General features: G+C 38.1%; 1 long non-coding RNA gene across 1 annotated transcript; it reads left to right on the top strand.

Annotated features, from left to right (window-relative positions):
- Positions 1-6,815: 6,815 nt before the first annotated feature.
- Positions 6,816-9,195, top strand: LOC120323650. Its single transcript, XR_005564320.1, has 3 exons — positions 6,816-6,883; positions 8,065-8,153; positions 9,122-9,195. It is a non-coding gene; the product is annotated as an uncharacterized LOC120323650 (long non-coding RNA).
- The last annotated feature ends 2,332 nt before the right edge of the window (positions 9,196-11,527 follow it).

Raw genomic sequence — 11,527 nt, 5'->3', positions numbered from 1 at the left:
ATTCCATTGCAAATGCCACTGTCAGCCTGTTTTAAAACCCCACCCATTCAGTTATAAGCTATGGATATTGCATACATCTCAGGCAAACACAGACAGCCATGAGACTGCACTCTGAGTTCCAGCTTTCCCAAACACCTGAGCATTCCTCAAGATGTAGGTGCCTGAGTCAGTAATAGAACTGCAACCTTAAAGTAAAAAACTTCTTTAAAGATTTGGCTCACTGTCTTCCACGATAGGTCCAAAATAACTGAATGGTGTTAGTATTTCTGTTGGATGTATCTTATACCAAAAGAAAAGTCACAGAAAGAAATGAGGCATTGCAACTTCAATTAAGGTTAAATCCTGTAAATTAACATTCACTTGGTATGCAATCCTTGGGGAAAAAAGTTCATAAACATAGTTTTCAAATGAAAGGAGATTTTCAACATCATTAAATACTCTGCAGTTTATTTTCGTGATATTATTTCCACCTTCAGAAAGCACTGTTTTAATTAAGTTCCCGTGTTCTTCAAGCCAAGTAAATTTTAGTCTTTCAGAGTTTTTCATTCCAATTTTTCTTTTCATAAGAAAGAAGGAAAGTAAAGTATTGAAACATTAACAGCCACCTGTGTCATAGCTATCCTGTCAACTTCTGTCGTACCTCCATTTTCAATATTTTATGGCTGTAGAAATGGTCCTCCCTAATGAGAAAAGAAAAAGTGCTGACAATTTTACTTGCATGTATAATGAAAGCAGTCCATGCTCAAGGCTTAAATGCATTTCTATCCTACAGGTATTTTGCTTCAATCACTTACCTGAGGATAATTTAAACCAATTTATTTTAAGCTTTGGTAATATAAATCAGAAGTTTTGTATTCACATCTGAGTAAAGCTGCACACTCTCTACAGTCATGTCCTTTCCCTGCCATCAAGACAAGTAAGGCAAAGTCACAGATCTTTAAAAATTTTATAATTATTTTTCTATTTGCTACTATATTTTATAATTATTTTTCAATTTGCAAGTGTAGAGAATGCAGAACTGAATTTAGCAAATCAGGCAACAGCTTCATTTTAGACCCAAGAAGCCATTCAGGCTGACACTGAGTTCTTGTGTTCTTACAGTCAGCATTTTTGTTTTATGTTTGAGCTTTGATTCACAGTGAGCTTCAGTGCTGATGCTTATCTAAGAGCATCCTTCAATTCAGGATAGTCAGAAATGGGTGCAATAAATAAATAAATCATCACCCATGAATGATCTCTGGTCCCTAATATAGCACATCTAACTTCTGTACTGTCCCTGTTGCAATAACCCTGGGATATCCATCATCAGTCCGGCCATCAAAGCACAAAACACTGGGACCTCAGTAGTCACTCTTCCCACCACCCAGCAATTCACTCCTGAAGGGATTCATTCTGTCTTTTCACAACTTCTTAGAGCTTCCTTGCTGGATCTCTAATGTGACTGTTTTATTAAACAAATTCATTTTAACATAGGTGGTCTAAGCAAGTATAACGTATTTACCCAGGACTTAAATGATGAAAGAAGGCTTTGCTCCACTGAAAGTTTGTAGAATTAGGGCTACACTTAAAACAGTTTGGAAGTTTTATCAACTACTGCCAGGTAAGAAAAACCCAGGGGAGTTACTGACACTCAGATTGTTCAATATTATGAATATGCAAAATTAGGACTTAGTAACATGGATGTATGTAAGGGGGGAAAGAGATTTTGAACATGTTTAAGCATTTAAAATGTAAATAAATAAAAAAGTCAGGTTCCTTAAGTTTCAAACTCCCTCTCCAAAAAAGCAAAAAACAAAACCCCAAACCACTCAACCCGAAAAATTGCACACTGTCTCCCTTATCAGATTCTGCAGATCAAATATACAGTGTACCAGAAACACTGCCTGGGAAACACAGAGTGACAGGCAGGCTGCATTTCTCTAAATTAATTATCTGGAATGCATTCTATATTCAGCCCAGAAGAAGGTGACGCAAATCCAATGTCAGCAGGTGCATTAGCACTGGAATGTCATACCCTACTCCTCATAATCATGTTGTAAAAATAAATATTGGGGATGAGTTTGAACAATTGAACCAGACAGGTTATCTTGCCAGAGTACCAAACAAAAACCAGCAAATGCCACCTTTGACAAAAACATCCTGGATTGATTCCATTGGGAGTTTTCCCCCATTTTCATTGGAGGAAAACTTTCTGTAAATTTATCTGAGAAAACCAGAAACAGGCACTTACTGCCATGGATCTGTTTAGTCTCACTAAATGGGTTTTATATTAATTTGTTATTCCTCTTTATCATCGAGATTTTATAACTGTAAATATTTCCCTTTGAACTGCCTCGTGATCTTATGCTATCTGAATCTTTTGTAACACGCTGTTTTCATACTCCTGGGTGGACGCTTATTGGTGGTGGTGGTGGTAGTGGGTTTTTTAACAAAATTAAAATTTTCAACATTTCAATTAATTGTGTAAATTAATAATTCATATTTTGGTCATTGCTTGAAATAAATTATTAACTTAATGATAGTTTTACTAAAGGTAATAATTTTGATTCAATTAGGCTTTAATAGAGAATGACTTAGAATTAATCAGTATTTTGAAGTACTGAATTACTGTCTCCACCAAAGGAGCTAAACAAAGAAACTCTATTTTAAAGCGACATCCAAGCACAGGCAGAGAAGGAGTAGGTGATACAAACATACTTTACTCAACATCTCTCAGCTTTTGTCTCATAAGTAGTCATTTAAATAAAATAGCTCATCCCATAAATAATTTCCCCTTGAAGTAGACGTGTGGACTCAGGTGAGCCTTTAAATTTATTTGTTTCCTCCGTAAAACTGTTCACAGAACAGAACACACTTGCTCCCATTAGCCCAAAAGTAAATTTGCTTTTGTAAGTTATTTATTACAGATGAAAGGAATTTAGTGGTTCTTAAGGGCAGCTATTAAATATTTATTAAAAAAAAATCAGCCTTCATTTCAATTTGTAGGTACTGATTGATACTTGTCTCATGCTGCTGTCATAATATAAGGCAATGAACCAGTGGAGATTCATATCCTTACATAAAAATAAAAACTAAAAAAAAAGGAATATAAACGAAAGCATAGTGTTTGCAAGGCTGCAGTCCAGCAAAGCACTTAAATAGGCATACATATTCTCAATTAACTCAGGGAAACTACCCCTTGGCCTTAAGCACTCTGCTGGATCAAGGCCATCTAGGAGATGACTTCTGTCCCTGGGACTGTGTGGAGAAGTCTGTACAGATGTCAGGTCTCTGTAAATATTTAATTTCCATTAAATCCTATTCAGTATCTACCAGTTTCACTCTTAATCTATTTCGTAACAGTTTTCCCCTCAATCTGTAAAGTTTGTTCATGAAAAGTGAATGAAAGAGGAAGTACTAGAAAAATCCCTGGTGTAAGTGGTGTTACTGTTGGTATCACTCAGTGAAGGTGTGTGAGGCTGGGAGTCAGCCCCTGGCCCAGACAGCTGCAAAAACCAGCACCTGACACAGAACCAAAGCTGCACACAGGAAAGTCAGACATTAAAAATGACCCAGGGAAGACTGGGAACATGAAATCATTGACAAACACAATCCTATCCCTTCTTCCTTTGGAGACAGTGAGAGCACAGCGTGACTTCAGAAGCATCAAAAGTGTCACCTGTTTCTCCTCTGTCTCCAGAGAGCTGGGCAGTGTCAGCCCAGAGGAGCTATTCTCCACAATGATTCAGGTCTCTGGTGAGCTTGGGAGACATAATCACAAAATCTTCTGAATATTTACATCATATGCTGCATTTGGAAGTAATTCGGTTTACTCTTATGAAACACAAACTATATGAATGATCTCTCTGCAAGTGAAGGCTCTCAAAAGTACTTTATTTATGAGGAGGAAAGGGAAAACACTTGGGAACTGTAATGAGGTCCTCGTCTGTCCTTTTCTCACATCTTTACAGAATGCATTTATGAAATGGAAAAGAAATATGGAGGGTTGGCCATAAGGAAAGAACAAATAAAAGTGCCTTAAACTCAAGAACTATGAATTTATTTTAAGCTAGTGAAAGAATGGTTTTTGCTAGTCTGAGTAAAGCAACCAATTTCTTAGTGAGAAGCAAAGAAAGAGGTCTTGAGTAGGTTTTCAGTAGCACAACAGAGGAAACCCAAGCTTAACTGGGGAAATCAGTGCAGTGCAGTCAGAGTATAGTGAAACGATGGTAAGAAAATATTAAAAGTAACAGTGATGTTCCAGGGGCAACATTAAGACTTAATTCATATTTTTAATTGCATAAAAAGCCTACCCAAATCATTCAGCACTTTGAGTATTAATTAAGGAATTCAGTGTCCCTGGGAGGAGAGGCTGGCACCCATTGCACTGAGGCACCAAGAGGTTAAAGCGTGATTATGCTCTGAATTTTTATTTTGCCATCTTCCTGGTAGTTTGGGAAATTGTACTTTAGTAACCTCTAATGGCTTTGCATGGACTCAAAACTGAAAGAGACACCAATTTTAAAACACAGTATACTGCAAATTCAGGGGAGTATTGACATAGTAACACAGTTAAACTGTTTGGTTCCATCCTAATGAGTCAAATTCCATTTCTTAAATTTCCCAAGATTTTGAATTGCCATCACACAGTGAGACTCTGCAGTTCTTATCAAATAGAAGGATCCAGTGAAAGTACTTTGGCCAGCAACAGACCCACATTTGTCACGGGACATATAAAAGGCACAAACTGGAACAAACCATCCTTAGAAGGAAGTTATAAATCCCAAAACTATCGGATTCGAAGAGACAGGTAATCTCTCTTTCCTCTGTTATCTGGGTCACCTTCCCTTGTCCATCATCCCACTCCCATCCTCTGCTCTCAGCCCTGCTCGGTGGCCCAGGCACTGGTTTCTTTGCCAGGCTCAGGTTGCCTTCATTCCCTCCTCCTGTTGGTCCCTGCAATGCAGCACAGCACAGCAAATGGCACAGCTTGGTTGGGATCTCATCCTCTGTACAACTTTACTTGCAAAACCTATTTCTTTACTCCAGCTTTGATAAGACTTTAGTCCTGTCCAAGCATGAATGGATACTAAACCCCAAACCCACTCCCTTGGGTCTGCTCACACAACTCACCATTCAGTTGTGTTACTATAATAGATTTTCACCTATTCCTTGTATTTAGGATCTTCCTCATCTGTCATTTATTCTTCAGCTTCTCTTCCCTAATCCCCCAGATACTGGGAATTATGGACAGCTGTGATTTCATACCGATGGTTACCCCTGTCTCCAGTTGCTCTATGCAGTGTCTTATTTCAGATATTTTCTCTTTCTTTGTTAAGCACACCCTCTCACTTTGTTTAGTTGTTTTTTTTTTTTTTTTTGCCATCCTCTCTTTAATTCCAAGTGTTTAGTTTCTTCAGTGCTAATTTCCAGAACAATTAGTGTCTACTTATTTGACAACCTTTCCTCCATTTCAAAATACAGCTTCCTTACCCAGTGCTTTCAATATCGGTGTACAACTGCATTCACAACACCAAATTTCTGCCAGCAACACAGGCAAACACCCCACAGTGTATGTCCTGAAGCAAAGGAACCAGTGTACTGCCAAACTTTGCATCCATGCTCCTAATTACCAGAGGAAACAAGGGCTATGGCAAAATTCCTCATGGGCTTGTTGACTTCCCATTCAGCCTGCCACTGCCTCCTGTGACCATACCAGTCCTCTTTCCTATTTAAACCTGGCACTCTAGTCACCCTGCGTGTTCCCTCACAAAGCACTCTGCTCATCCAGCTTCTTGAAGAAGGCACCTGACAAAGCTTTCCTGACCTCTGTGCTGTTAACCCTGATCTTCACTGTGTTACGCAACATGTGAGAGAAAAATTTCCAAATTTTACTAAGTAGGAGCTCTACTAAATATACTGGCTTTTCTGCCAGTAAACCAGTCTCCCACTTTTACTAACAATGCTACAAACAAATGGGATTACAAACAGGGAATTTTAGGGCTATAATCCTAAATCTGTCTTGTTAACTAGGTCTGTGCAACTAAACAGGCCCAAACCTGGAAACTGGCACTTTCTCCATCTTCTGATTCAAACATCCCCTTGAGCTTATACACACAACATCTGTAAGGTGTGACTTTGTAACTACTTACATGAACAGAAATTGAAATAACTTAAAAATTAACTTGAAAAGTCTACATTGAAATAAGTTTGAGAAATTTTCATCCTCCACAGTTGATACAAGTCCCTTTCACCATTTGTGGTCCCTAAAAAGCCTGTGGTTCAAAATTTGACCTCAAAACTCTCATCTTTTTCTTTTTTTTCTTTTTTTTTTTCTTTTTGAATGGTGAATGGTATCTTTAAACTGAATTCTTTTATCACACATAGCATACATTGGTATGTAAGAAAGTGTCATTATGCTTGTGTCTCCCAAGATGCTATTTCCAGCTAAGGCTTGCTGTGTCCCTGTGTGTGCTTGCTTGTGTGGATAATCACATTAAGCTTTATGAGAGCTCTTGGCTTATTAGAAGACCCTGCCTGGAGATGATCCCAGCTCTGATCTGGAGTGGAGGCTTGGTGCTGGGCCTACACTCAGCTCCTGGAAGCAGGCTCAGACCCCCAGCACTGCAGAGTGGGAAGGGAAGAACAAGACACCACTAAACAACACCAGTGCCATGGAATGCCTGGAGCTCTACAGGCGACTGGAATGGGAATGGGATTGTTTCCCTCATATTCCTTACATGAGCCATGACATCATAAATGCCCTGAAGAACACTTTTTCTGGTAGCTCCTGGAGCTTGAACACAATGTCCCAAGCAGAAAGAACTGTTGTCACCACTCTGCAGGCGTGGCAGACAGGCACAAAGTCTGCATGGTCACACAGAGACACCTGAGTAAAGCCCAGGTAAAGCCACCAATTAACCCTCTTCACTTTCCTATCAAGGGACTGAATTGGGTCACCAGAAACGGGATCCACCTCAGCAGTGAGAGCAGCAGGCAGAAAGCTCAGCAGCACAGCCCCCCAGCCTTGCTGTGTGAGGGGACAGAGAAGATCACCACATTAAGCAGTTTACGATTTAGTTGAGGCATCAGCAAACCCTGGGTTAAAACTTCAGATTAAGTTTTTAATGTCAGCACTAGTATGGTGTCAAAAAAGCCAAATTAATGGAAAAAAATTCTACCTAACCAGAAAGCTAAGTGTCTTCATCCTGTATCCTGATTTACCCATGGAGATAAACACACCAAGACAGGATCCTGGTGAAGAAAACAGCACCTTGTTGGAAGTTGTGTGGGTTAGAGTGAGAGCTGGACCATAGATTTTTCCCTACAAAAAAAGGGTTTAAAAACATTTTGAGCATTACTAAAACAACATAATGAGAATGAGAAGGCTGAAAGCTACTTGCTCACACTGAAAGCATCAGTGTTGAATTCTTGAAAGTATTGGTGTTAGTATCCTAACGATCAGAAAGCAATCTTTGTTCAGCACAAGGATGATTTTTGTTGCTTAGTTACCCTACTTTTTATTCTAAAAGAGAAAACTCATTGCTTTGTTACATAAGTAGCAGTGTTCCATCCATCCTGAGAAAAAGAGGATGAAAACCTGCCTGACTGAGAGGAGGGGCTCACAGAATAGATTTCCATAAAGAACAGGGAGTTTTTTTCTATTTTCCTTTTGCACACAGATTTGCTCCAGATGGTCTGAAAATGCTCTAGATGTAAATGGTACAGCAAAATATGCAGCAGTAGAAAAGCTTATGGAACCTTAGAAAATTCTTTAGTCTCCTCTGCAAACATAAGATGATAGATTAAAATGCAAAGCCTTAGGTGGATCCTATCCCAAATGCTCCCTGCACACCAGGAGCAACTTACTTTCAGTTCCATTGTTACCTGTTAAGAAGAGTGATAGAACTAAACAGCAACAAAACCCAACAGTGGGACAATGTCATTAACAAAACAAGTCTTTCTCACTTTGACTTTTCTGGTAGACAAACCACTCACTGCCAATTAAATGGTTGTTTAATTATCAGTTAGAAGTTCTGTATGCAAAACAACATATAAAGTTTGGTTTATATCTTTATCATTAAGTGCAGGGAATTAAATGCACAAGAGTGTTGAGGGAAAAGAAGAGCAAGGACCAATAGACAGAGTTGGAAGCTTGGTATTCTTCCTGCCAGGTATCAATGTGGCTCTAGATGAACATAAAACAGAATAATCCTATTCCTTCTTAGCTCCCTTTCAGCTTCAGCATCACCTCTGCAAAGAGAACAAGGAAGAAACAAACAACACTGAGAAAGTTTGTTATGGTATATCCAACATGGTCAGAAATACATAGAGGAAACTATTTTCATTCAAGTAGAATCTTTGCACTTTAATAACATGAAGAGAAGAGAATTCTGCTGTACCATGTGACCACTAGAGTCTGGAGATGTTGCATATTCAAATTTGAATCTACATCCAGACTGAGTAGTGTCATAAAATGTGTCAGATATCAACAGATACATTTTTCTTCCAGAGTCTGAGCAGTTAATTTCCTGTATGAGACACATTTTACTCTATGTGCCTACAAGTAAAATAAACTAAAGCAACATCAAAGTGAATTAAAATCCCCTCTCTAATTTTAGGAGTGATAGATAACAAGTGAAACCTGTAAAACACAAACATCACATTTTCCTATTCCATTCTATTCTTCTTTAAAACTAAATTAATGACTTCTTGAGATCATTAATGAAATCTTCACAAATTAGCATCTTATCAATGAAATGTCATAGCAGTCTTTTACTATTGAGAGTTGAAGACTATTACATCTAGGGCAGTAGTTAGTCTATATTAAAGTTCTGTTATTTTTTTTTTTAATTATGCTGATTGAAAATCAGTTTACTCTTAATAAGGCAAAATCCATCCTTTCTAGACTAGAGGGAGTTTTGTGGTTTGTTTTTTTTTTTGTCTTGAAAGATTCTTTGACAGGAGATAAAGTGCAAGAGAATGCTCAGAGCAACAGAAATCATTGAAGAATTACTAAGGAAAGACTGTTAGTAAATCCTTATTACAATACTGTCTTTCTTGTTATCTATGTAGGACACTTCTAAACCAATATATATCAGATATGATAAAATATATGATACTTTTGCCAACTATTCTACAGGAAAGATTAAATGAGATGTTGAATTATCACAAGTGAAACCTGATTTTGCCAGGAATCACCTCTCTGCTTCAAGGTTTGGTTTGCTAATCTGTGCTCATTATTTGCCAGATTTCCTGCTTAGGAAAGCCTCAGGAAAACCTGCTCTGTATCTATTGAGGGAAATTTAATCTTTTCCTTCACTACATTGAATATGGCATTATTAATGCAAATGGGTTTGTGTTGGTAAAGCAGGAAGCTGGCATTTTACTGCCTGCAGAGAAATGACAGCAAATCCAAAAGCAGTTTAGCTTTTTGCTTTTTAGCAGATGAACTCTCTACCAGTCACTTCTAATTTTAACCTATTCTTAAAAGGTTGGGTGAACCTCAAGGGCGCCCATATTTGCTAACTACAAATAAAAGCTGCAAGCACTACAAACAAATGCTGCACAGGATCAGTATTATCAAAGGCTGATCTTACCATGGTCACACTTCAGGGCCATCTCTATTTTAAGAAGTGATTACTATTTCATTGCTAGGAAGAAAAAACAGGCATTCTGTCTGGCTGATCCCAAAAGCCTTCCACATATGGCTTCCCAGGATGAAAATCAAGCACAGCACAGTAAAGGCAGCAAGACAATTAAGATATCTGAGTGTTTGCTCTAAGTTCTTAATGTGTGTCAGAAAGGAAGCAGAAGGTAGAATGTGTGTCAGAAAGGAAGCAAATATTCTCCAAAGCAACAGCACACATACTGTTCCAGCATTCTCTTGAAGGCTAATAAAGGCACTTGCATTTTCTCCAAGCCAGAGGCAGTTTGACTTTATTAATGTTGCTCTAAGCAAACAGCTCATTGCTGCTGCTCTGATTTTCTTTGTAGGCACGTTCTGAGACCACTGCTCTGTCTCTCAGTCTAGCACTGCACTTCAAGAATCACAGCTTCCATTTACTATTTTGATTATTTCTTACATTTGTTAGTAAAAGATGATCTAGCAGAATATTGTTTTTAATGGAATTAGAAAGACTGAGTCATGACTAGGTCCTGGTGGGTAACAGTCACTTTCCAGTAATAGAGAGCATGATTTACAGGTGCCCTTTTGCTCACAACAGTGAAAAGCACTGAAATACCTGGAGTTTAGCCAGTGGAATAAAGTATAATAACTATTAAAAACATTGGTACCTTGGTAACTGGCACCTTTTACTCTGAAGGTGAAACACCAGCACAAGTTCTGTCCAAAAGTTATTTGTGTATTTGATTGCAATAGTCACATACGAAACTACTTCTGTTGAGTGCTACCACGTTCACTTTTTCCCAGTGCTTATCACCCCCTCATCCAGGGGTTCTTACCCAAATCAGATTATATTGCAATGGTAAGTCTCTAAAAAGATGAAGGTTATGCCATCATATCAGTGCTGGGAGAGGAAAAGCACTTTATCACTGCAGGAAACTCTAAACAATTATAGGAACAGAGTTTTAGTAAGATATAGAATAATCTTTCAACATTGCTTCAGTGCTACAAAACTAGACTGTAGATTCCATATTAGGTATTACCAGCAACACATCTGTCATCAAAGCAAATACATCCCTGTTGTTCTGCTCTATTTTCCATACTTCTGTCAGGAAGGCAGTAAAATCCATTTAAACCCCCTCCACTGTCTGTATTAAATAGCCTGACTAAGCTCTGGCACACACAGGTTATTTCCTCTCTCATGCCCTGTCCACAGTCACACCATGCACAGCACATTTAAAACTGGGCTCTGAGGATACTGGTATGCTAGGGAAGGAAACATTTCATTACAAATCACTATCTTTTTTTATTATTATTTAAATCTCCCACTTTGAGGACAGAAAGAATTTCAGTAAAAGGTTACCTTGTACTCCAAGTCTGAAGTGCAACTCTTCCATATTTCCCTAGCATATCACAGTGGAAACATTGAAGAGTTGTACTTCACAGTTGGAGTAGAAGGTAAAAAGAAAATAACAAATAATAATAAAAAATGTATAGTGATTTGTAGGGAAATTTTCTGTAACGACTGTAAATTTTGCTTGCTATAGACTGTTCCTACTCGTCCAAACACCTAAAATAAAATGAAAGGCTAAGTGTTTCAGAGGGATTATTTCACCTTTTCTGTTTCTAGTAGTTCTTCATACATGCCACTAACAATCTTACAGAGATAAATATGTATTTGACTAAGTACGTTAAAGCTGTTCCTTTCATTCCCCCATGTAATTCCAGAGTGTCTCTGTAAAACATAAATACTTCCTCATAATTCAGTAAAAAAAACTAAATAAGCCAAGGATACATAGTTTGATAAAAAGGTTTCACATGATAAAAATTAGTGAAAGACAAGTGACCTGGTAATTCCAGGATTTCAAACAGCACAATGTGGGTAATCTCAGAACACATCTATTATGCAGAACAGGGCTAAGC

The sequence above is a fragment of the Pipra filicauda genome, unplaced genomic scaffold (assembly GCF_003945595.2).
Source record: "Pipra filicauda isolate LSUMZ 115617 unplaced genomic scaffold, ASM394559v2 scaffold309_size868695_pilon, whole genome shotgun sequence".
NCBI lineage: Eukaryota > Metazoa > Chordata > Aves > Passeriformes > Pipridae > Pipra > Pipra filicauda.
Note: the sequence above shows the minus strand (reverse complement) of the source record. Positions and strands in the feature narration are given on the sequence as shown.